This window comes from Mustela lutreola, chromosome 7 (genome assembly GCF_030435805.1).
Source record: "Mustela lutreola isolate mMusLut2 chromosome 7, mMusLut2.pri, whole genome shotgun sequence".
In the NCBI taxonomy this organism is placed as follows: domain Eukaryota; kingdom Metazoa; phylum Chordata; class Mammalia; order Carnivora; family Mustelidae; genus Mustela; species Mustela lutreola.
In genome coordinates this window covers 105,743,233-105,767,222 of record NC_081296.1, presented here as the reverse complement: position 1 = coordinate 105,767,222, position 23,990 = coordinate 105,743,233, and the positions used below count along the sequence as shown (strand labels likewise).

General features: G+C 40.3%; 1 long non-coding RNA gene across 1 annotated transcript in view; it reads left to right on the top strand.

The window, feature by feature from the left end:
- The window catches only part of LOC131836555 (uncharacterized), a 56,461-nt gene that overhangs the window by 20,717 nt on the left and 11,754 nt on the right, over nucleotides 1-23,990 (top strand). Inside the window, exon 2 of the long non-coding RNA XR_009355668.1 lies at nucleotides 4,259-4,439. This is a non-coding gene — a long non-coding RNA (uncharacterized LOC131836555). The remainder of the gene's footprint in view (nucleotides 1-4,258; nucleotides 4,440-23,990) is intronic.

Genomic DNA, 23,990 nt, shown 5'->3' with positions numbered 1-23,990 from the left:
TTAAGCGTCCACCTTTGGCTCGGGTCATGATTACAGGGTTCCGGTGATGAGGGAGCAGGAGGCTGGCTGAGGACAAAGCAAAAGCTGGCACCTTGCACCCCTCTCCACCCGCTCCCCTCAGTAATATGTGTCACATTCCTCAGGCACCCCTGACTACCCTAGAAGGAAAACAAATAGTTAACTTGCAGAGATCACAATGCTGCAAGGCAGGAGTCTCCCTTGGTTTACAAATGTCCTTGAGATTTACAACAAAGAAGTTACCTTATCAATAGCCCAATTTCCAAAGGCACATAACTCAATTCCTCAAGCCCTAATGTCACCCTTCCCTCCATAAAAACTGAAGGAGCCTGAGGTAGAAGGAAAAGTAAATAAAGTTAAATTTCTCCTAAACCTAAATCTCACTAACAAGGACACTTGATAGCAGGAATGTAACATTCCACCAGGAGACTCCCAATTGTCTTTATGTTAGTGCCTCATTAGAGGGAAAGTGGCCTTGGCTTGATAGTAACCAGACCTTCAATATACTGACAGTCTTCTTTACCCCAATAGCCCTTCTGAACAACCCTTTGTCCTCACCTACCCAACTCCTGTGTATATAACCAGCCACTCTTCACATGCCCGGCGCAGCTGCATCTCCGCCTGCCCACGGGTCCTGTCCCCGTGCTCTATTAAACCACCATTTTGCACCAAAGATGTCTCAAGAATTCTTTCTTGGTCATTGGCTCCGGACCTCAGCCCACCAAACCTCACCTAGGTTCTAGAACTTCATCACTGGGATCAAGCCCCACATCAGGCTCCCTGCTCAACAGAGAGCCTGCTTCTCTCTCTCTCCCTCTGCCCACTGCTCTGCTTACTTCTACTCTCTCTATCTCTCTGTCAAATAAAAAAAAAATTCTTTTTTTTTTTTTTTTTTAAAGATTTTTATTTATTTATTTGACAGAGAGAAATCACAAGTAGATGGAGAGGCAGGCAGAGAGAGAGAGAGGGAAGCAGGCTCCCTGCTGAGCAGAGAGCCCGATGCGGGACTCGATCCCAGGACCCTGAGATCATGACCTGAGCCGAAGGCAGCGGCTCAACCCACTGAGCCACCCAGGCGCCCCAAAAAAAAAATTCTTAAAAAAAAAAATAGTTCAAGGATCCTTAACTGGCTCTTTTTTTGTGTGCCACCCAGGCTCATTTAGCTAAATATGTAAACCTCTCTTTTCAAATATTTGTAGATTTTTAAAAAATGAAACTCTAATATAAGAACTTTTTTTTTAATGACCTAGTCCCTTACAAGTTTTTTAAAAATCAAATACTTTTATCTCAATTTTGCTTTTCCCAAATCATCTTAAATAGGCTATGGATTGGCATTAACCCGCCATCTGGGACTATTTGGTTGCTTTTTAGGTGAAAGGTGGCCCTCCGCAGGGCTAAGTTATGTGTCTAACACAGCCCCTGCTATTGTTCCAGCTGCAAAGCAGATGGTGCAGTGAGCAGAGGGCAGCAGCAGGGAGCCTGCCCTCCATTTCATCTGCTTACAAACCAAAACACTCTCACTCAAAAACTGGGGGCTCATAAACATTCTCTTCCCTCTCTACCTCCCCACCTCCCAATAGATACATGAAATATTAGTTTGTATGTGTGTGTAATAAATGATTGTAGAATAACCTCCATGCAAAGTTGAAAAAAAAAATCCCTTGAGTTTAGGGAGAAGGCCTGGGTTAGAAGTCCCCTAAAGAACAGGTATTGTAGTGTGTTTCAATGGTGGACCATCTGCTAGGCTTTGAGAACCTGCTGGGTACAGCTGGCTGCCTGACACTTAAGAATGTCACTGATTAATACATAACATGAAATACGTTAACACCATAGTTGTAGGAAATGGTGCCCAATGTAGTATGAAGCTGAAATTAGAAAGATCTCTAGCTTGTTGGTTCTGCTTGGTATGGCCTAATGTGAGATTCATTGTGTCATATTTGAGAGTACAAGTAATACCATCCCACTCATTTATTACTTTTTTTTACATACCATGAAGATCCAATGACATTAATCTTTCCAAATATTAAATATCCTCCTCTATAAAATGCAGTGCAATCAAATAGTATTCCACCTGAAGGCACATCTCCCAGAGACCAGATTCTCTCTTTAGTAAAAGATTCTTCCATCTTAATCCAGATTTTTTTATAGTATCACCAGAATTCAATATTCTATTTCATGAATGTAGTATATATCCAAAATGCATTCCTTTGTCTTGGCTTCCATTTCTGTCTCATAGAAGTTATTCATATTTTTTGAGGAAATTAGGTATAGAACCACTTGCAGCCATTATTTGCTTTTTAAAATATGTTTTATGTTATCTGAGTAATCTGTCTACTGCTCTTAGATCTTTCAAACCAGCTGGCAAAATATTAGTAGTGCTCTCCATCTTGAAATAGGGTTGACAGAAACTGAAGGAAACACTTTACAATTCCTGGGGGAAATGTCATTATCAGATTATAATTTCCCTTTCTGAAGGGAAAATGCCATTGAGACACAGGAAATAGGCTGGGAGATATAAACTAAGCTCAGGAATAATGGGAACTCTAATATATTGACAGCTCTTGGTCATCTTCAGTTAAATTAGAAAATCTCTTCTCCATGAAAGAAGTCATATGAAAACAGAGCTGGGTTTTCTGTGTTTTCCTTTGTTGGCTCTCCAGTTCTCATAGTTATTACACAAGTGAATCATAATGCGCTAATAGTCCTAAAAACCAGAAGCATCATCGGTAATATTGTTAGTTTATGCACATTTTTTCCAAGTTCCATCTCAAAACTCCAGTCATTGTCAGGGGCTTTGCTTCTCCTTCCAAACGACACAGGAGCAGAGATGAGACCCTGGGGTTGTGGCAAGTTGAAGGGTCTTTTGCCCCATTCAGATGCTTTGTGGGCTCCTGTCTCGTCATTCTGAGCTTCAAGACAGAGTGGGTCTGGCCTTTGGGAAGCAGCAGTTGCGATGGAGAGAGACGGTGGAGAAAGAGAAGGAGACAAGCAGCATGGGCCTAGCAGCCATTGTCCATGGGAAGAGCCCATCCTGATCCTGGACAGGAGAGGAGAGTTCTTGCAGTCAGACCAGAGGGGAGGTTCTATTTATACACAAAGTCTATAGAACAGGTATTGGCACATTAGCAATTCCCTGCATAAATTAAAATCCAAACTCCCAAACAGAAGACCTGCTCCTCTTCACAGAGGGCAACAGTCGGCCAGCGTATCAGTGGGCTTCCCTTGCAGCATCAGCCTGTGAAAACAGTCCAAGTTCAAGATAATAATCATTCATAAGAAGTAAAAGAACAGTTTAAGGATTTATAAGATGCTCCTTTGTGAGATGATGTGATTCTACAGAAATTCTGGTTCATCCTGATGAAATGCAAGGATTATTAAAATTAGGTAAACTAAAAATAGTTCTAAAAACAACAACAAAAAATAACTTTAAGATGTTGCATGCATCTTGCTAAGAACAGAAACCTGAGCTGTGTTCACAGGAGGTATTTTTTACGAAAGCAAGGAGAGATATGTAAAAATAGAAACTTGAATAGTGGCTCACAGCCAATTTTATATCATTTGGACTGAGAACAAATTGTGCCACATCTATCATTAGAGAAGAACATATCATGCCCGAATGGGAGAATGGGTAAAAGTGATTTATGAGGTACTTTTGAAGAAAACATTCTGGAAAACAAATGAGAGACAATCAATGAAACTGCTATAAAAGGTAACTATTAGAATTCAGGAATGGTCCCTGTAAACTGACACATGAGCATAAGATGAATAGCTGAGAGAATTTACGGTCGATACTCATCTCAGGCTCTTTGTATTCAAATAACCTTAACTAAGTAAGTCTCTGCTCTTTCATTTTCCTAACATATGTAAACTGTAGCTGCCAGTGACCCACACTTGAAGTCATTTCATCTTCGTATGTGTTCAAAACAAAATAAAATTTTCAAAGAAATATTACCCACTAAAAGGAGGTCTCTTGGCCACCTAGAACCTTCAAGTTTAGAAGCACTGAGTCATCTAAATTGATGTCTGAGGAGATGGTAATGTTTATTAATCTAGAAGCTAGTGCCATCTGCTAGCACTGACTCCTGGGCTAACAGAAGAGGTGTGCGTAATATTACATCAGCTATTGAATGTAGGGAATGCAGAGTACATCTCCATTTTTTAAACTGGGCTGCAGTGATATGGTCCCTGGGCAGAGTAGAGGTGATCCTTCATCACATCCCTTCTCTTCTGCCGCCTCTAGCCCATGTTACCCCTGGTGCAGCCTGTGTTAATATGGTATTAAAGGAAGCAAAGAGTAAGAAGGAACAAACGCCAGCAGGGGATGGAGACTGTGCTGCTCTTCACCATATGATTTGCCCCTACTCTTGACCTGCCTTTGGCATGTTTCCTCCTGGAAGAGACCGACTGGACCAGAGCAGCAGGTGGGTCTGGGCTTCCCAGCCTCTTGCCATGTTATGTGCTGGACGTTGGGAGGCATCCATTCCATGCAGAGGTACACATTGTTTCTTTCCACCACGTCCTTAAGAGATCTCCGTTCTTCCTTACATCCGTTGAGAGGAGATTGCTGTGCTTGATATTACTGAAATCAGGAAATGCACACAGGCAGCTATAAGCTGACCACCAATATGCTTGCTATGCTCAAGAGTCTACCATTTCTGGTTTTTTGTTTTGTTTTTTAAAGATTGTATTTATTTATTTATTTGACACAGAGAGAGAGCACGCACAAGCAAGGGCAGCAGGGTGGGGAGAAGCAGGCTTCCCGCTGAGCAGGGAGCCTGATGTGGAATTCAACCCCAGGTCCCTGGGATGACCTGACCTGAGCCAAATGCAGATGCTCAACTGACTAAACCACCCAGGCGCCCCTACCATTTCTGTTTTAATAATAATTTTAAAAAGAATGCTCTATGCGAAAATTGTTTTCGCAAATCCCCTGCTGGATTTCCCCAAGGAAAATGGGCATTTCTTTCTCATGAAAAAAAAAAGAGTGCTGGACTTCAAATGCGATAAATGAATGAACTGGCCCAGTCATTAATTTTTCTTAAGTGACAAAGGGGAGGTGCCTGGGTGGCATGTAGGTTGAGTGACCAACTCTTGGTTTTGGCTCAGGTCTGCACTTAGCGTAGAGTCTGCTTCAGATCTCTCTCCCTTTCCCCTCCTGCTCATGCTCTCTCTCTCAAATAAATAAATTGATCTTATAAATAAATAAATGACAAAGGAAATTTATACAGGTTAAACTTAGTTTTGTTGACACTTCTTTCTGTTTGGAATTTTCACAAAGTGAAACATACTTTATAGCATATTTAAAATGCATTTCATTTAAGTTTGTAAAAGTTCCTAATACAAATTGTGCCATTTTCTGTAAATATAATAAGTGTGACTTTAAAAAGCCATCATTTATACTTAGTTAATACAAAATAATAGTGACAGACAGCAATTAATCAAGAGAAATATTGAGTAGGGTAATCATCCTTCAATGAGATTATATATAAGATATTTATATACTGCATTCAATCCAAGTTCATAGGGAGAAATCTGGACTCATTTAGAGGTTTAATTTTCAAAAACAAAAATAAAGCAAACAAAAAAGGAATAAAAATAGAGATTAACTGTGATTTTTCATATCAAAATTGAGCAAGATTATATAGGAATTCCAGAGTCCCTGGTCACAATATCCAAAAATCAACCTTTCTTTCTTTTTTTTTTTTTTTTAATTTTTAAGTAACATATAATGTATTATTTATTTCAGGGGTACAGGCCTGTCTTCATCAGTCTTACACAGTTCACAGCCACCCCATCTCCTCCCCTCCCCTCCAGCAACCCTCAGTTTGTTTCCTGAGATTAAGAGCCTCTTAGGGTTTGTCTCCCTTTCTGGTTTCATCTTATTTCATTTTTTCTTCCCTTCCCCTAAATCCTCTGTCTTATTTCTCAAATTCCTTATATCAGTGAGATCTTATGATAATTGTCTTTCTCTGATTGACTTATTTCGCTTAGCATAATAGCTCTAATTCCATCCACGTCATTGCAAATGGCAAGATTTGGGGGTTTTGATGGCTGCATAGTATTCCATTGTAGATATGTACCACATCTTCTTTATCCATTCATCTGTTGATGGACATCTAGACTCTTTTCATAGTTTGTCTATTGTAGACATTGTTGCTGTAAACATTGGGGTGAACCTGCCCCTTCAGATCACTGTATTTGTGTCTTTAGTGTAAATAGTAGTGCGATTGCTGGGTCGTAGGGTAGCTCTATTTTCAACTTTTTGAGGAAACTCCATACTGTTTTCCAGAGTGGCTGCACCAGCTTGCATTCCCACCAACAGTGTAGGAGGGTTGCCCTTTCTCCGCGTCCTTGCCAACACCTGTCATTTCCTGACTAGTTAATTTTAGCCATTCTGACTGATGTGAGGTGGTATCTCACTGTAATTTTGATTTGTATTTCCCTGATGCCAAGTGATGATGAGCACTTTTTCATCTGTCTATTGGCCATTTGGATGTCTTTTTTGCACAAATGTCTATTCATGTCTTCTGCCCTTTTCTTGATTGGATTATTTGTTCTTTGGGTGTTGAATTTGATAAGTTCTTTATAGATTTTGGATACTGGCCCTTTAGCTGATATGTCATTTGCAAATATCTTCTCCCATTCTGTCAGTTATCTTTTGGTTTTGTTGACTGTTTCCTTTACTGTGCAAAAGCTTTTTATCTTGATGGAGTCCTAGTAGTTCATTTTTGCCCTTGCTTCCCTTGCCTTTGGTGATGTGTATGGGAGAAGTTGCAGCTGAGGTCGATGAGATTGCTGCCTGTGTTCTCCTCAAGGATATTGATAAATTCCTGTCTCAAATTGAGGTATTTCATCCATTTTGAGTCTGTTTTTGTGTGTGGTATAAGGAAATGGTCCAGTTTCATTCTTCTATATGTGGCTGTCCAGTTTTCCCAACACCATTTGTTGAAGACTATCTTTTTTTCCATTGGATATTCTTTCCCGCTTCATCGAAGATTAGTTGACCATGGAGTTGAGGGCCCATTTCTGGGTTCTTTATTCTGTTCCATTGATCTATGTGTCTGTTTTTTGTGCCAATACCATACTATCTTGATGGTTACAGCTTTGTAATAGAGCTTGAAGTCTGGAATTGTGATGCCACCAGCTTAGGTTTTCTTTTTCAACATTTCTCTAGCTATTCAGGGTTTTTTCTGGTTCCATGTAAATTTTAGGGTCATTTGTTCCATTTCTTTGAAAAAAGGTGATGGTATTTTGATAGGGATTTCATTAAATGTGTAGATTTCTCTAGGTAGCATAGACATTTTCACAATATTTTTTCTACCAATCCATGAGCATGGAACGTTTTTCCATTTCTTTGTGTCTTCCTCAATTTCTTTTATTAGTATTCTATGAAAAACCAGCATTTTTACTACACTAATATTTGAACTTGTCTATTTTTTCTTAAAGTATATAGGGAGAAATCCCATATAAATTTCATTTGTAGAACCTCATATAACAATTAACTGATGATAATTACCAATGATTTGTTAGATCTTTGAGTTCAGTGTCTTTAGGGGGAGAAGGAAAATTATACAGTAGTTTATTCTTCCATTTAATATCAAATTAGAACACTTTATTAAGGTTCTATAAATGAAAGAGTTCTAACTTAGTTAATGGGAAGAAAGGATCCTATGTTTTATGTTCAGTAGATTATACTGCATACTTTTAAAATCATTTTCTAAAATTCCATAAGTTATGATAAATGAAAATATTATACAATATACATGTTGACAGAGCCTGTTGAGACCTATCAACCATTTGAAATTTAGTTCTGAAAAGTTTTATTCATCTCACCCACAGTTCCCCTCACCAGGGATAATTAACAGGTGAGCTGGTAAATTGTACATTCACCCACTTGCCATTTTTACAGATCTTTTTTTGATATAACATGGTGTTTATTGTTAGAGCAATGTTCCCTCTGGAAATAATACATGAAAAACTGTCAGAAATTATTAGCTACAGGGGAGTATTGGATTATGGAAAGGAAATCTTAGAGATTTTTTTTTTAAGACTTTATTTTTTTGACAGAGAGAGATCACGAGTAGGCAGAGGCAGGCAGAGAGAGAGAGAGAGAGAGAGGAGGAAGCAGGCTCACCACTGAGCAGAGAGCCTGACACAGGACTCAATCCCAGGACCCTGAGATCATGACCTGAGCCAAAGACAGAGGCTTAACCCACTGAGCCACACAGGCACCCTGAAATCTTAGAGATTTAAAGCCTTCCATGGGGCTAACCTCTCAGGAGACAGAGCCACCTCTGCCATCTTTATTTCCTTCTGTCTCCTCCCACAAATTCTGCTTGTTTTTTCCATAAGGAGAGTCCTGCTTTGCCTCCTGTGTTATATAGATGGGTAAGAAAAGTCTAGCAAGTTTTAAGTTTAATCAGAAAACTATCAGGTAGTTGTGAGTATAGATCCCATATGTTGTCCTACAGCCACATGTGACCAAAGTCATTCTTGAAAGAAGGTATAGAGGCCACCTGGGTGGTGCCACCAACTCTTGATTTCTGCTTAGGTCATGATCTCAGGGTCCTGGGATGGAGCCCCCAGTCGGGCTCCCTGCACAGTAAGGAGTCAGCTTGCCTCCTTCTCCCTTTGCCCCTCCCACTTCTCAAGCACATGTGCAAGCTGTCTCTCTTTTTCTCAAATAAATCTTTAAAGAGAAAAAAAGAGAAGACGTTATATAAAGGGATTTGATGATCACCTGAAAACTTCAAGCTAGGGATACAAGGAATTTCATGGAGGAAAGATTGATTTTACACTGAAACTGGCTGTTGAACAAGGTCATGAGATAACTATCTAATAGAAGTCATTTTTTAATATGAGTTTTATTAAAAATATGACAGTGTTTTATGCCATAGTAGCAACTTGACTACAGGCAGAACACTGGATAATGGGTTATCAGATCAAAAGTGGTTTTTTGCAGTAATTATGATTATGTAAAAATATCTCTGATCTCTCTTTTTCAAAAAGCTAGTAAACCTGCCTATGTTCATAAAAGACATTCCAATCATAAAGCATTTGGACCCTGATGGACCTCCATTTTTTTTAGCCTAATTGACTGTTGAATGATTGGAACAATGGATTTCTCAGACTATTTTTTAAACATAATAGATAAGAAAAAGAAAAAAATCTCTTTTTTAGCCTAGGCAAGGATATCTAGCATTCCTTAAATTTATTCCAATCTATTTTTTATTCATCTAGTCCTTTCATTTGCTGAAGGATTATATCCTAATACACCACAAGGTATGAAATGAATGGGTGAATAATGAAGTGAAGATGACTAATAATTATACCCCATAATATCTATCATAGAAATTATAAAAATCACAAATTTAAAATCTCCTGTGATATAAACATTCCTACCTTCTCCACTATGTTCTGCTACAGAGAAAATCAGCATTGTGGGACTAAGTTGAATCATGACTGGTAGAATTTTTGAAAAGGAAATGCCAAACTGTTTTAAGAAGATTTCAGACAACAGAAGAACCAAGGGAGAATCAGGACTAAAATTGGGGTAGAAAGAAATCCCTGTCACTAAGACATTGATGCTTTCATTCATCTTCTAATTATTTCCATCAGAAATGTCTTCCATTATACACTGCCTTAGTCATCTCAGTTATCACTGCTCTGGAATTAACACTGAATCCCTCCTACTCTTTTCTGCACATTATCATCCATATAGTACTAATTTTATTTTTGGCATTCTTCCAATTACCCAGATTCTGCCCTATGAAAGAAGTCAAGGAGAGCACTCTTCCCAAGGAATTATCTAGTTCCAATCTATTGCCTTCAGGTAAACAAATAATAAAACCAGCCATCCAAACATTCAAATCTTGATCTTCTTTATACTAATAAGCTCTGCACTTGGAGAACAATATTAAGTTTCTTCCAGGATAGGGTCTGATGTTCAAAATTGTGCTAACATAACATGCTGTGTTCCAATATAATCACCTTCAGTGACTTCTAGTCCATTCTTAAGCCCAGCCATTTAGTATATTTTTAGATTCACAGATTCATTCACCATCTTGTTTACTCAAGAGACTTTTGTGTGTATTGCGTATTTCAACAGGAAACATAAACTAATTTTCTCAAAGTATCTGGAGTAAAGAATAATTTTAGAAATTTTTCACATTGTCGGGCACCTGAGCGGTTCAGTCGGTTAAGCAGTAAAGCATCTGACTTCTGCTCAGATCATGGTCTCAGGGTCCTGGGATCAAACCCTGCATCGGGCTCCCTGGTCCATGGGAGTGTTTCTCCCTCTCCCTCTGCCCCTTCCCCTGCTCCTGATCTCTCTCTTGCTCGCTCTCTCTCAAATAAATAAAATATATTTGTTAATATTTTAAGATTTTTAAGATTTTTTTTAAAGATTTTATTTATTTATTTGACAGAGAGAGATGACAAGCAGGCAGAGAGGCAGGCAGAGAGAGAGGAGGAAGCAGGCTCCCTGCTGAGCAGAGAGCCTGATGCAGGGCTCGATCCCAGGACTCTGAGATCATGACCTGAGCCGAAGGCAGCGGCTTAACCCACTGAGCCACCCAGGTGCCCCAAGATTTTTAAGATTTTTTAAAGATTTATTTATTTATTTATTTATTTGAAAGTGAGAGGGTACAGGCAAGGAGCACCAGAGGGAGAGGAGAATTGGGGAGCCCAGTGCAGGGCCCCATCCCAGGACCCTAGGATCATGACCTGAGTCAAAGGCAGACACCTAACTGACTGAACCACCCAGGCAGCCCAATAAATAAAATCTTTAAAAAAGTTTTTTTCACATTGATAGAGGCCAGTAGTTCTGTGAAATACAAAGAAAATTTATTATTTGAAGATAATACTGGATATCAGCAAATCCAAATTGCTGCAAGAAACAGCTAAGATCTTGTTCTCAATTTCTGTACTTACCTTGTTATAAACCAGCATCATAATTAAGGCCGTGTCTTACATAGCACTATTCTCGAACATTCTTTGTGACTTTATCTCAGTCTTTTGCCATGTGTGTGCATCACTGTCATGCCAAGAGCAAGGAGGAGGGAGCAGACCACCTGCACGTATGCAATAGACGTTGTATTAAACAATCATAAAACTGATTAAAAATCAGTCCAGTTTTGGTTATTATTAGTCACCATTTGATCATTGACAATTCTAAACAATGTCAGTGATAAAATATCCTTGAAAAAGAGACTTCTCTCCCCCCAAAAATCTTTTCCACCCACACAGAACCTACTGTTTGTACTTCAGTTGAGTTTGCGACTATATCATGCATGGTCTCTAGTTTCTCCACACTCTGTTAACCAAATAGGGTATTCTATTTTATTAAGAGTCTGACCAATTCAGGAAGTACTGGGAGACTTATTCTTAATGGTTCAGACATCAAATTTCTTCAACATAGCTCTGGTTTGTTGTTGTTGTTTTTTAAGATTTTATTTATTTATTTGACAGACAGAGATGACAAGTAGGCGGGGGTGGGGGGGCGAGGGGAGCAGGCTCCCTGCTGAGCAGAGAACCTGATGCTGGGCTCGATCCCAGGGCCCTGGATCATGACCTGAGCTGAAGGCAGAGGCTTTAACCCAATGAGCCACCCAGGTGCCCCCAACATAGCTCTGTTTTTAACAATATTTTAAACAATAGCACTGTCATTGCTAATTAATATTTGGTTTTTGAGATCAACTGTTAGTTCTTTTTTTCTCGAGTGTTTGGCCTAAACCTATATTTCTGTAGGTTTAATATCTGTTTGGAGGGGAGGTATTTCTTTTTATCTCCTGTAATTATACCATGGGATTCTCTTCTGTTCTAAAATCCACCCATGATTGAATTAGTCTTGCAGTTGGTCTAAGTCAACACAAAAATAGTTTCTGTCTCCTGGAGTCAGTAATGACACAGTATCAGGTTAGGTTCCCTAACAGCAGAGCCTGCCACAGGGGCTTGAGTCAAGTGTTTTACTAAGGGAAAGCTCTTCAGGAAAAAAACAGTCTGTAAGGGCGGAGGGACACAGTATAGAGAGGGGGAAGGAGTTGAGCTAGAATGTGTCTCAGGTAGTCTCACTTTGGCCTGATTAATTACACTGTGTGTGTGTGTGTGTGTGTGTGTGTGTGTGTGAAGATCAAGGTGGGGAGGGTGCTCTGAAGTAAAGTCACATAGAGTTGTCCTGCCTATAGAAGACTATAATTGTCTGTCCCCAGTAAGGAGGTATGTAAGCTCCCACACATCCTAGCCATGGCACTCTATGAAGGCAGAATATATGCATGTAAGTCTAGTATCGGTTATCTGAGCAGAGCGCCAGCAGCATCTACCACAGTTCCACCTACGCAGCACTCAGCACTGGCTTCCCACATTAAGTTCATTCCATCTAGATGCAACTTCTCCAGGATGCTAGTTGGTCACAATTTCTTTGGAAGCTTCTACGAGGAAGATTAGAGGAAGAAAGCAGATTTCTGCTGCAGCATTGGTCCCAAGTTATAACTGATGTTCATTACCACTGATTCTAGGTTCCCCTCGTCCGTGGCTAGTACTTTTACTAAGTGGCTTGCTTGGTGCAGTGCCCTCGATCCACATCATACAGGGTTTGCGCTCCACCTTGCTTTCTTATGCTTGCCCATTTTCAGTTAAAATTGGATGTGGGAGAACCACAGGATGCCTTGGTAGAGCACCCGAGTACCAACTATATTCCTTCCACCCCCATTTTGTCAGGCTTACCTCCTCATAAAGAGCAGGGTCAACTGTATCTGGCAGTATGAGAACTCTTGTGTATGTCGGCTGGTCTACTGGCATGAGGAGCCTTAAGTGACCAGATGGCAGCCATAGCAATAAATTTAATGAGTATCTTGATATACTCCCTATTGGAAACATCCTCTTTATGTGAAGGACTTCTAGACCCACAGGGCCAAAAGTTGTGAGAATGGGAAGCACAAAGTCCCCAAATGGGTCATTGGTAATAATGGAGGGCAGTGCTGTTCCTACTACTATCCCTTGGCTTCCTACCCCATGTGGTCTCCCTATTTGGGACACAGTACTATAAAATGGCTTTTGATCTACACCCTGAAGGATAGCACCCCCTCATCACAGAGCATCTACCTCCAACCTGACATCATCTATGCCTCCTAATGTCTTTTTATGACAGAGGGAGAGGGAGAGAAGCAGGCTCCCCACTGAGTGCAGAGCCGGATGCAGGGCTTGATCCCACGACCTGAGCCGAAATCAAGAGTTGGATGCTCAATTGGCTGAGCCACCCAGGTGCCCACATTAAATTACTTGTATACAGACCGTATACAAAATCCCTTGAGTATAAAATCACACATGAAATAATCATAAAGGCCATATGCGATGGATGAGAATTGCCCTTAGTAATAGCTTTTTAATTTCCATTCCACAACTCAATACTATAATAATTGCACTTTTCATTTTATTATTCCATATAATCCTGGAAATGCTTCAGTTTCAAAAGAAAAAGACAAGGGAAAACTTTCTCAAATGAAGTACATCTGCTGTAATAATTGCATTTTCACCATAAATGTTAAGATTATGCCCATATTTCCTTGGCCTTAAGAGATGGAAATGGAAATTGAACTGCAGTTATTACTAGTAGGTCAGTCATATAACAAAAGCAAAGGCAGATTTTAAAGTGGGTTAATACTAGGGCCACCAGATAAAATATAGTTTGTCCAGTTAATTTTGAATTTCAGGTAAGCAATGAATACTTTTAGCATAAGTATGTCCCAGATATTGCACAGGGCATACTTATACTAAAAAATTATTTGCTTGTTTATCTGAAATTCAAACAACAGTGTGTCCTATGTTTTTGTCTGCTAAGTCTGGCAACCCTCCTTTCTAAGAAGAGAGACCAAAAAATTTCTTGTCTATTTGTTTTTCTAAAGCCTTAGAATAATCCCAACCACTTTACCCAAGAAAGAATATAACCAGCTAAGAATAACCCAGCTAAAAATAACTGGCATTAGGGACACCTTGGGTGGCTTGGTTGGTTGGGCATCAGACTCTTGATTTTGGTTTGGGTCTTGATCTCAGGGTTGTGGGACTGAGCCCCACGTTGCCTCAGGCTCCACGCTCAGCGGGGGGCTGTGCTTCTCTCCCTATCCCTATGCCCCTCCCTCCTCCTCCTCAATCTCTCTCTCTCTCTCTCTCTCTCTCAAATATATAAATAAATCTTTAAAAAAAAAAAAAGAAGAAGAAGAAAACGAGCACTAAGCTGGGAGTTTTTCCAGATGTTACCAGGACTGAAATTAATTGGTAAAAATGGAAGAAACAGATTAGGTGAGTATCCCAACCCTAGGAGAAGTAGAGGAAGAAAAAGAGGGAGAAGCCAAGAAGACAGAAGATAGAAAGAAATACAAAGAAGAGAAAAGAGAACAAGAAAGAAAGACAACAGAAGAGGAATGACAGAAACTAAAAGGAAGAGGATGATGGAGCCACCACATTGTTGGTGAGGACACAGCCATTTCACCCGCTCAGCAGGAGAACAGAGCCTTTGCCCACCAGAAGGGAACCACATGGCCATTCCGTTTCTGGCTCCAAAGCAAAGACATCTCCCATCTCAAAAAATCATGATCAGATGCTAATCAGAGGAAGAATCTGACAAACTTAATGATCCAGCCCCCAGAAGGAATAACTGGACAAGCATTTACATTTGTGCTCTCTGGTGAAGCTGTAGGCCCAGAATGATTTCTTACTATGGAAAAGGTTTTTGTAACATCTCCCAGTATCCACTTCCTCCAAAATGAGCCCCTATAAACATTTAACAAACATCTTTTCTTACCCATGGCTTAGGAAACTATTGCAATAAAGTGTACTGGGATAGCATCATAATAACATCCCAAAAGATCCTACCAAGAAATATTTTGATGCCATATGCCACAAATAATATTCTAGAACTTGAATTTTCCTTCATTGCAGAAACATTAGGCATTTCATTTATATTGTAATAGTAACAACAAGTGGACTCTAACTCTGGCCGGCAGAATTTAAGCAGATGAAGAAACTGAAGAATATCACAGAAACTTGGAAAACATTTGACCGAAACATATTGCTCCTGACAGATAAAGAGATTAACACTAGGTCAACATCTTATGTAAGTCGAATTCTAAGAGTTCAGTTCGGAATCATGGTAGCAGACACTCTTGGTGTCCTGGCTACAGTCCCTGTACTCAGCAACTTCCTCTACCATGATTTCCAACTGCCACACCTCTACTTCTTTACCTGAAGACAAGAGCTCTTGCTGCTAGAAGCAGCCAGACGAATCTTATTATCATCACTTTGTGAAGTCAGCAGGCAGGAAGATGAACATTCCAGGAGCAGCCCTCAAGCACTCCCTCACTCCTTAGGTAGGATAATTCTGAGGTGTGTGTGTGTGATCTAAGCTGGCTCCCCAAGTTCCTCTAGTGAGACTGAGCTCAGCCTCCCACACTGATAGCTGCCTTGATAACACATTCTTTATTGGCTGCCCTCCCTTTGCCTCATTTCTTCACTTGGATCAAATCAACTACGAGTACTTGAGTCATTGTCTGCTATTAGGGGAACCCAAACTCAGGCAGAGTTTCAGAATTTTGCTGTATCTCCAAATTTCTGCTCAATGTAACAGATTATTAGAATGCATTTGGTTAATAAATCTCATTTTATTATACTTTGATAATATGGTATTGTGCATAACAATAATTGCTCTTTCAAACACGTAATGTTTTCAAAGAATGCTTTTTATTATGCTAACTCAGTATTCCTTCATTCATTTATATTTTCTTTCTTAGATGAATTTATAAATTAGTTAAACATCAACAAGAGTAGTGAAACTTTACAATCAGTAGGTTGCTATCAGTAGACTCCAGACGAAAGGACAGGAAGAAATCCCTAACTACGTGTTTTGTTTGTTTGTTTGTTTGTTTGTTTGTTTTTTAAGTGAGGTGAGGGAGACAGAGGAGAGACTGGAGTCCATTTAAAGATTCTGGCACCATTTAGGTTGCTAATTACTTCTTATAGCAGTTAAATAGGCTAGATTACCTTTGTCCATGTCCTACTAAATTGATGCCAAAAAACTGTAGAATTGGAAACTTCTGAGGTTTCTTTGAACTCTAAAAATTTCTTCTTAATCAGCCACTGAAAAGTCATCTCAATATTTCAATCTACTTCTCAGGCAAAAGAGGATTTAGGAAAGTTAGAAGGAAAAAACACCTTATTCAAGCCCCCATCGGGTAGATAGTTGATAAATTTTTTGCCTGCCCTACTCCTTGGAACACCCTTCCAATGCTGGGAAATTCTTCATCTCTTGAGTCCCATCCTTCTCATGACAGAAGACAGGAGCTCTTTCCCACCCTCCGTGCAGCCTGGTACCAGCAGGTGAGAGAGTTATAGAGGCCTTGCCGATCAGAAACGTGACCAGTTCAGAAACTGGTGCCCTGCTATACAAATTCATTCTGGGTAATGTGACTGCAAAGCATGGTATCCAGAGGCAGCCAGGGCCAACATTCAGCTACTAGCTAGTTTGTTCTCACATGCAGCAGTGAGCTGTGGCATGGCCTCCATCTGGGAATCCCACAGGACCATTCTGTGGTAGGATTTGCACATTGCTTCAGTCCGTATAACCTTCGACCTGCTTTCTGGTCCTATGTGTGCTATTCACATACCTTTCTTTTCTGCTTAAACTAGCTAGAGTTTGCAACTCTGCCCCTTGCAACTAAGAACTAACCGCCACACCCTTTATATGCAAAGCTAAAATGCAGGGAATTTAAAAATCAATGGGCTTTTGTCCAGGAGGAGCTTATATAGCCCAGTGGAGAGAAAAAAAAAAGTAAATGACCACAATGTACAGTAGACTCTGTACAGTAGACAATGTACAGTAGAACAGTGTTGTAGGTAAGAGCAAACCCTATGGACTACCTGGGGTTCAAGTCCTGGCCCCACCATTGCTTACTTAGTTTACCTGGACGAGTTACTTAACCTCTCTATGCTTCAGTTTTGATTTGTTTAGTTTTGTTTTGTTTTTATCTGTACAATGGGGATAACAATATAAACTATCTTATATGGTCTCATGATGTAGAATCCTGATTGTCTTATCACATCCATTCTCTTTCTAAGGACAGAGCTGATCAACCAAAGATTGTGTTTTCAGTCTCCCCTAGAACTAACTCAGTGCAGCTATATGACTAAGTGTTAACCAGTACAATGAGAGCAGAAGCAGTATGTGCAGCCCTGGCTTTACTTGGCTAAAAAGAAATTCCTTGTCCTGTGTCTATACTGTGTCTTCCCTTCCCTCCCAGCTTTTGCAAACAGTGATTACAGGTGATGAATGGTAACGGTAAACCCTGATATGGAGGATAACAGAGCCATCTTGCTAGCCTGGGTTCATGGATGACTCTGTGGAGAACAGCCCATCTACCATCACTGCATTGTTGTAAGAGAAATCAATGTCTATGTTAGAGTTCTCCAGAGAAATAGCCAATAGGGTGTGTAAAGATAGATAACAGGAGATTTATTATGGGAATTGGCTCATGCCATTATGGAGGCTGAGAGATGTCCTAATATGCCATCTGCAAACTGGAGAACCAGTTTTCAGCAATTCAGTCCAAGTTCAAAGGTCTGAGAATGGGTTGAGGGAACATAATGATCTAAATCCAGTTTAGTCTAAGTCCAAAGGCTTGAGATTCAGGAGCTCTCATGTCCCAGGGCAGAAGATGGATATCCCAGAGGTGCTTGGGTGGCTCAGTCAGTTAAGCAGCTGATCTTGATTTCTGTTCAGGTCATGATCTCCAGGTCATGAGATCGAGCCCCACGTCAGGCTCTACACTGGGTATGGAGCCTGCTTTAGATTCTCTCTCTCCCTTTTCTGTTGCCACTCCCCGCCTTGCTCCTGCACTCTTTCTCTCTCTCTCAAAAGAAGAGAAGATGGACATCCCAGCTCAAGAGAATGAGATTTTGCCCTTCCTCCATCTTTTCAGTCTATTTGGGCTCTCAATGGATTGGATGATACCACTCCCATTAATAAGGGCAGATTTTCTTTACTCAGACTGCTGATTCAAATGCTAATCATTTCCAGAAATACCCTCACTGACACACCTACAAACGTTTTACCAGCTCTCTGGGCATCTTTTAGCCCAATGAAGTAAAGTTAACCATCATGATGTTTTTATTCTTTAATTCTCTACATCATTGGGACTCTTTGTCACAGCAACTCTGGCTTTTACCTTATGAACTATAGTTATTACAAGGATTAAATACATACATTTTATAGGGAACTTAGAACAGTACCTGGCTTAAGGTAAGTACTATACAGGTTGTAGCTACTATTAGGTCCTTTTTTTTTTTTTTTTTTTTTGGTCATATGGGGAAACCAAGGCCCAGAAAGATTAAGCAGTTGACCTATGGCTACACTCAGAGTGTCAGAATTAGGATTAAAATGCAGGTCTGTAGAACTAGAAGCTTCAAAATACATGTGTCTGTTACTTAAACAAGTTTCATACTTATATAAAAATAATGAGGCCCCAAGCAACATTATCATTCCTGAGAATTTGTAATTATTAGATGACCTTCAAGGTCAAGAGGGGTCCTTTTTATCCCAGGCTTCCATTATCCTCTTATAACACTGAAATGAGCAGTCAGGGTAATGGTGGGGGGGTAGGTGACATTGTCTCTAGAGTTGGGGCACAGGGAGGTGATCATGAGAGGAGTCTAAGTCTCACTGAACAGGCTGTCTGTGGGGTCCAACCAGATAGGAAGACAGTGAGAGCAAAAGGACACAAGGGCTTTGAGCCCAGAAACTAGTTGCCTATCCCTCTAGGGATATATAAAGAAGAGGTGAAACATAGTGAAAGCTGGGAAAGATAGAAGGATAAGAAGTAGCAGTCACAACAGGGAATAATACAAAGACTCTTTCAACCTCCACCTCTATGGCATGTACATATTTATTTTTTCCTTCCATTTTTAACAGTCCGTGAGATTTCCATATTACCTCCTTGGAGGAGGTAAATTCTTTTATGTCAACAGCTCATACCATTCCACTGTATGCTGCCTGCAAAAGATTTAGTTGTTTAATGGTTCATTTGCTCACACTATTTGCTGTCTCTACAGGTAGCTTCTCCAGGCTTGATTGCACATGGATCTAAGGTGACTTCTGATTGACAGCTCTACCATACAACTCTGGTGGGGGCCTCTAGGATTGCAAGGGAAGGGAAGGGGAACTAGGATTTATGGAGCATCTGCTATACATTTGATATTTTAAGCATCTACTTTTCTTGACTTTTACTAACTCATGACATTTTATTAACCCAGTTTTTAGAGACTAGAAACCTGAACTTTCGAGAGGTTACATAACTTGTCCAAGCTCACAAATTTAGCAAGTGGAGGAACTGATGTTCAGGCTCACCCTCGTCCCCCGACTCCAGAGTCTACACCCTTGCCTCTGTCTTGAGTCCACACGCCCATGAGGATGCTCCCATTCACACTGAATTGAACTTCCTCTATATAATGGGGATAATAAACACCTGGTAGACCTGGATAAAATAAAATAACGTATGCACTTAGCACAGTGCCTGGCACAGGGTAGATGCTGGATGTGCTTGAAAACAGATAAACATTCTCTGCATGTGACCATAAACAATACAGAAATTTCAGCTTGTCAAGCCTCCCTGAGAACAAGTAGACACTTGGGTTAATTCTTCCATTTTGGTAGTAAGTGAAGAATTATCATGTTAGGACCAAAAAAAAAAAAAATAAGGTGACAATTCATTTTCCTCCAGAGAGTAAACAATAACAAGTGAGTGGACATTACAGGAAGGGAGACTCCAACAATATTTAGAGGGAGAAGTCCAGTTTTTAGGTGTTTCCTAAGGAAATAAAGTTTACTGAACATGTCCAAACTGACTGGGGGATCATCTGACAAAACATAGCCTCCCATACTGAGCAAGACAGCTTCCTGTACTGGGCAGGACAGCAGGCTACAGTGGTCTGATCCAGATTCTTGGCCAAATTTCTATGGCTTTTTTGTAGGTTAGGAAGAACAGTCTATTTCCTCCCTGGGTAATTTCAGGACATCTCAACCTTGAAATTTCTGTGAATTATGCTTGATTCTAGACTGTGTTCTTCTTCAAAAGCCACTTTTCCCATTTGTTTCTCCCTGCACCTTTTGAGGGAGGAGCCGTGTTGAGCATCTGCTCCCAAATTTCTGTCCTGTCCTCCAGCGATGAAGAACACCCCCGTGCCTGTGGGGGTGGGAGGCTTGGCTCTCCTTTTAGAAATTCCCTTCTGTGCTGTGCTAATCACACCCTCGGTACATTTTACATCTTATTTTTAGGAGCAAAGTATAAAGACTCCTAGCACCAACAGCAGTTTCTGTGGCAACCTGCATCGCCCCCTTGCTTGTCCAGCTGTGCAGAATTAAATTCAAAAAAGACCATTTTACATCATGTAAAAGAGATCCACAGTGGTGCTTTTTAAATGAAGATTTTCTTCTGCGTTAAGTGGGAACTAGCTTGGAATTAGGTTGGGGGGTGGGTGGGTGCATAAAATAATAGAACCTTTACTTAGAACTAGAACTGTAATGAAGTCCCAGGTGTTCATGGCCATGCCCTAGTTGCCCTGATTTTTTTCCCACAGGGTATCATTTTAGACACAAAAATAGCACTTAGACCAATGAAAACTAGGTTTGAATATTTATATCAGAGAAGTTTGTTGATAACCTCCCTTTCCCTCTGTCCCCCGCCCCCTCAGGGTCTTCCTCTTAGCCTTCTAGACTAGACTAGATTATAAATTAACGTGCTTTCTACATTCATCTTGAATAGCTCTTTGAAGCCAACTATCCCAGCTCCAAGAGGCTTTCATCAAACTTTCCCTACCTGACACAGGTTAAAAAAAAGGTAGAATCTCCTGGACCAGGCCCAAGAGTAGACCTGTTAAGGCAGCAAGCACCCTGAGACTGTGATTTGGAGGACACCAAAAACCAGCAGTCCAAAATAATCTCCAAGGTCTTGTCATGTCCCCCAATATGATAATAACCACTGCTTTGTGTTAAGTCATTTGCTGCCATGTGATTCTGGGAAATTGCAAATATGCTTCTGGGAGGAATAACAATCAATTTTATATTTTATATTTCACTTACTTCTAGGAAAACATGAGGGAGCACAGAATAAGAAAGCCATTTCTTCTAAGACCATTAGTATAGAGACCACAAAAAGGAATAAATAAATAGGCCCCAAGCCTAGACTATGCTTACACATTGATTGAGGTCCAAGTTTCCTGAAACCAGTCAAACTAATTTTTTATTATGATTCATTATTTGATTATCGCCTGTTCAAAGACACTATTTTTTCAGGATAGAGATATTTTTCAGATACTAAATTTTAAAAAATAGAACCCTGTGTTTAGGAAACAGAAAGGGGAACTCTCTTGCTTGCTTGCTTTTTTTTTTTAAGCTTTTGTTTATTTATTTGCAAGAGAGTACACAAGAGGACAGAAGCATTGGAGAGGGAGAAGCAGGCTGCCCATTGAGCAGGAAGCCTGATGAGGGGCTCGATCCCTGGGATCCTGAGCTGAAGGCAGATGCTTAACCAGGCAGAGGCTTAAACGACTGAGTCACCCAGGCTCCCCAAGTGAACTCTTTTTCAACAGTAATTTAGGAAAAGGTACAAAATCATTCTCCCATGGTCATTTATTATACTGACCGTTGATCAAATCTAAGGGTATAATCTTAGTGAGGTTAAATTAAAAACTCAGTGAGGCCACCAAGGCAGTGCTTTAAAACATTAAACAGGCACAAAGACATTAACCCAATCTACCTGAGCTGATTGGCTCCAGGAATGCTGGAGAATGGGCTTTAAGTGAGTATGACATAAAAAGCTAGATTTTGGTAGGAGCAAGTGGCACTGAAAGCCAATCAGTAGGTTTGATGAGATGTAGTAGAGTTGGGGCAGTCCGGCATGGAAAGCCTGGTCATATTAAAGAAAGGTGAAGGGTAACTAGGGAATGGGAGGGAGGACTGGAAGGAGGAAGTGAGAGGGTCCAAGATAACCTATACTTCCTTGGTAATTTTGCCCAAGGCCATCCCTCCAACATTCAACCCTTTGATGAAAAATTCAACAGTTGTCAGCAGAGGGACAACCATCATAACTTGAATGACTTTCACTCGGCTCTATTAAGCATAAAACACATTGGTAGTGGGTCAGATAGGACTCTGAAAGTGGTAAACAAAACTCAGAATTGCACCTCTAAGGAAAATGTCTCCCAAAACTTCTTGATTAAACTTCCTTTCACTGAAAGTTGGAAAGTAGAGGTTTTGGGGGGCGAGGATGGGGAGGGTTTTTTCTTTGTTTGTTTTTTCAGAAAGCCATTAGTAACCCAGAAACAAGCTAAAACTCTCTAAAACACTTGAAAGTAAGTTCAAGTTTCTTCCATACTAAAATGTGTTTTTTCATTAGTATGCTACTCAGTCTGTATGTGTTGGGTGCCAGAAATGTTAGAACTGGTTTCAAGAAAAATAGCACAAATTAAATACTGATGTTAAGGGACACATAATTGATTTCATTTATTTATTTTAAGATTTTATTTATTTGAGAGAGATAGTATAAGTCAGGAGAGGAGCAGAGGGACAAGTGGACTCCCTGCTGAGCCAGGAGCCATAGGACCCTGATACCTGATACCTGAGCTGATGTCAGAGGCTTAGTGGAGTGAGCCACCCAGATGCCCCAATTTTATTTTTTTAATCAAACAAAATTTTCTCTTTACCCCTAGTTTTTAGTAATGCTAAAATATCAGCTAAACAGATTTAGCATATAATGGCATGAGACCCTTATTTCTGTCCCCTTGATTCCAAAGATAACTGATTCTGGAAGCAGGAAGGGACTCAGGGTTTCTAGGATCCACTCCAACCTAAGTATTTAAAAGCTATAGAACCAAATGTGGTGACCACCAGTTGGCACACCTGTGCATATTTGTCTCTATTTGTGTATTAAGGGAAAGTGGTGGGGAGAGATTGGAGGACGTTTTATCCTTGAATATTTTTCTCCCCATTAGATATAAGCTCATCAAAGGCAGGGGACACATTTTATCCATATTGGCATCTTCAGTACTTAACATACTACCTTGCAAACAGGTGACATTTAGAATATACTTATTGAATTGAACGAATAATAAGAGCAGTTCTTCAAATTATAACGTCTAACATCCCAGAAAAATTCACGCTGACACTGGATTTAGAGTGTTACTGAATCACAAATCTAGAAGATTCCTAGTTCTAAGGAGACAAGAGAAGGGAGTCAAGGTGCTCTCTCTGCGTCTCCATTCCCCCTTCCCCATGCCTGTCCCAGCAGCTGCTCCACTCATGTCAGCATCCCCTAATTTGGCTCTGTCGATAATTGGGGAGTTTATGTAATCTTTTCTGGTAGAAAGAGTTGAATCTGGGGAGAAGATATCATAGCAGGTGCTGGCATTAGGACGAAGTCCAGTCAAGTGCCCCCTGAAAGAAGGCATGACCGAGGCCGCAGTCAGTGACAACAATGCCTAGCTCCCTCAGGCAGCACCCACACAGAAGAAGCCTAGAGAAGCTCCAAGACAGAAGGCTTCCACCATTTCCACCGTTGGGTAACCCCAGCGGTTGAGTTTGTCCTTTATCTATCACTGGAATCGTGGCTCCTTCTCAGCATTTCTCTAATGGTAAGAGCTCTTTAGGATACTTAAGTATACAAATTTTTTTATTATTATTAAATGTCAAGGAATAGGGGCACCTGGGTGACTCAGTGGGTTAAAACCTCTGCCTTCGGCTCGGGTCATGATCCTAGGGTCCTGGGATCGAGTCCCACGTCAGGCTTTCTGCTCAACGGGGAGCCTGCTTCCTCCTCTCTCTCTCTCTCTTTCTCTCTCGGCCTGCCTCTCTGCCTACTTGTGATCTCTCTCTGTAAAATAAATAAATAAAATCTTTTTTTAAAAAATAAATAGATGTAAAGGAATAAATTCAG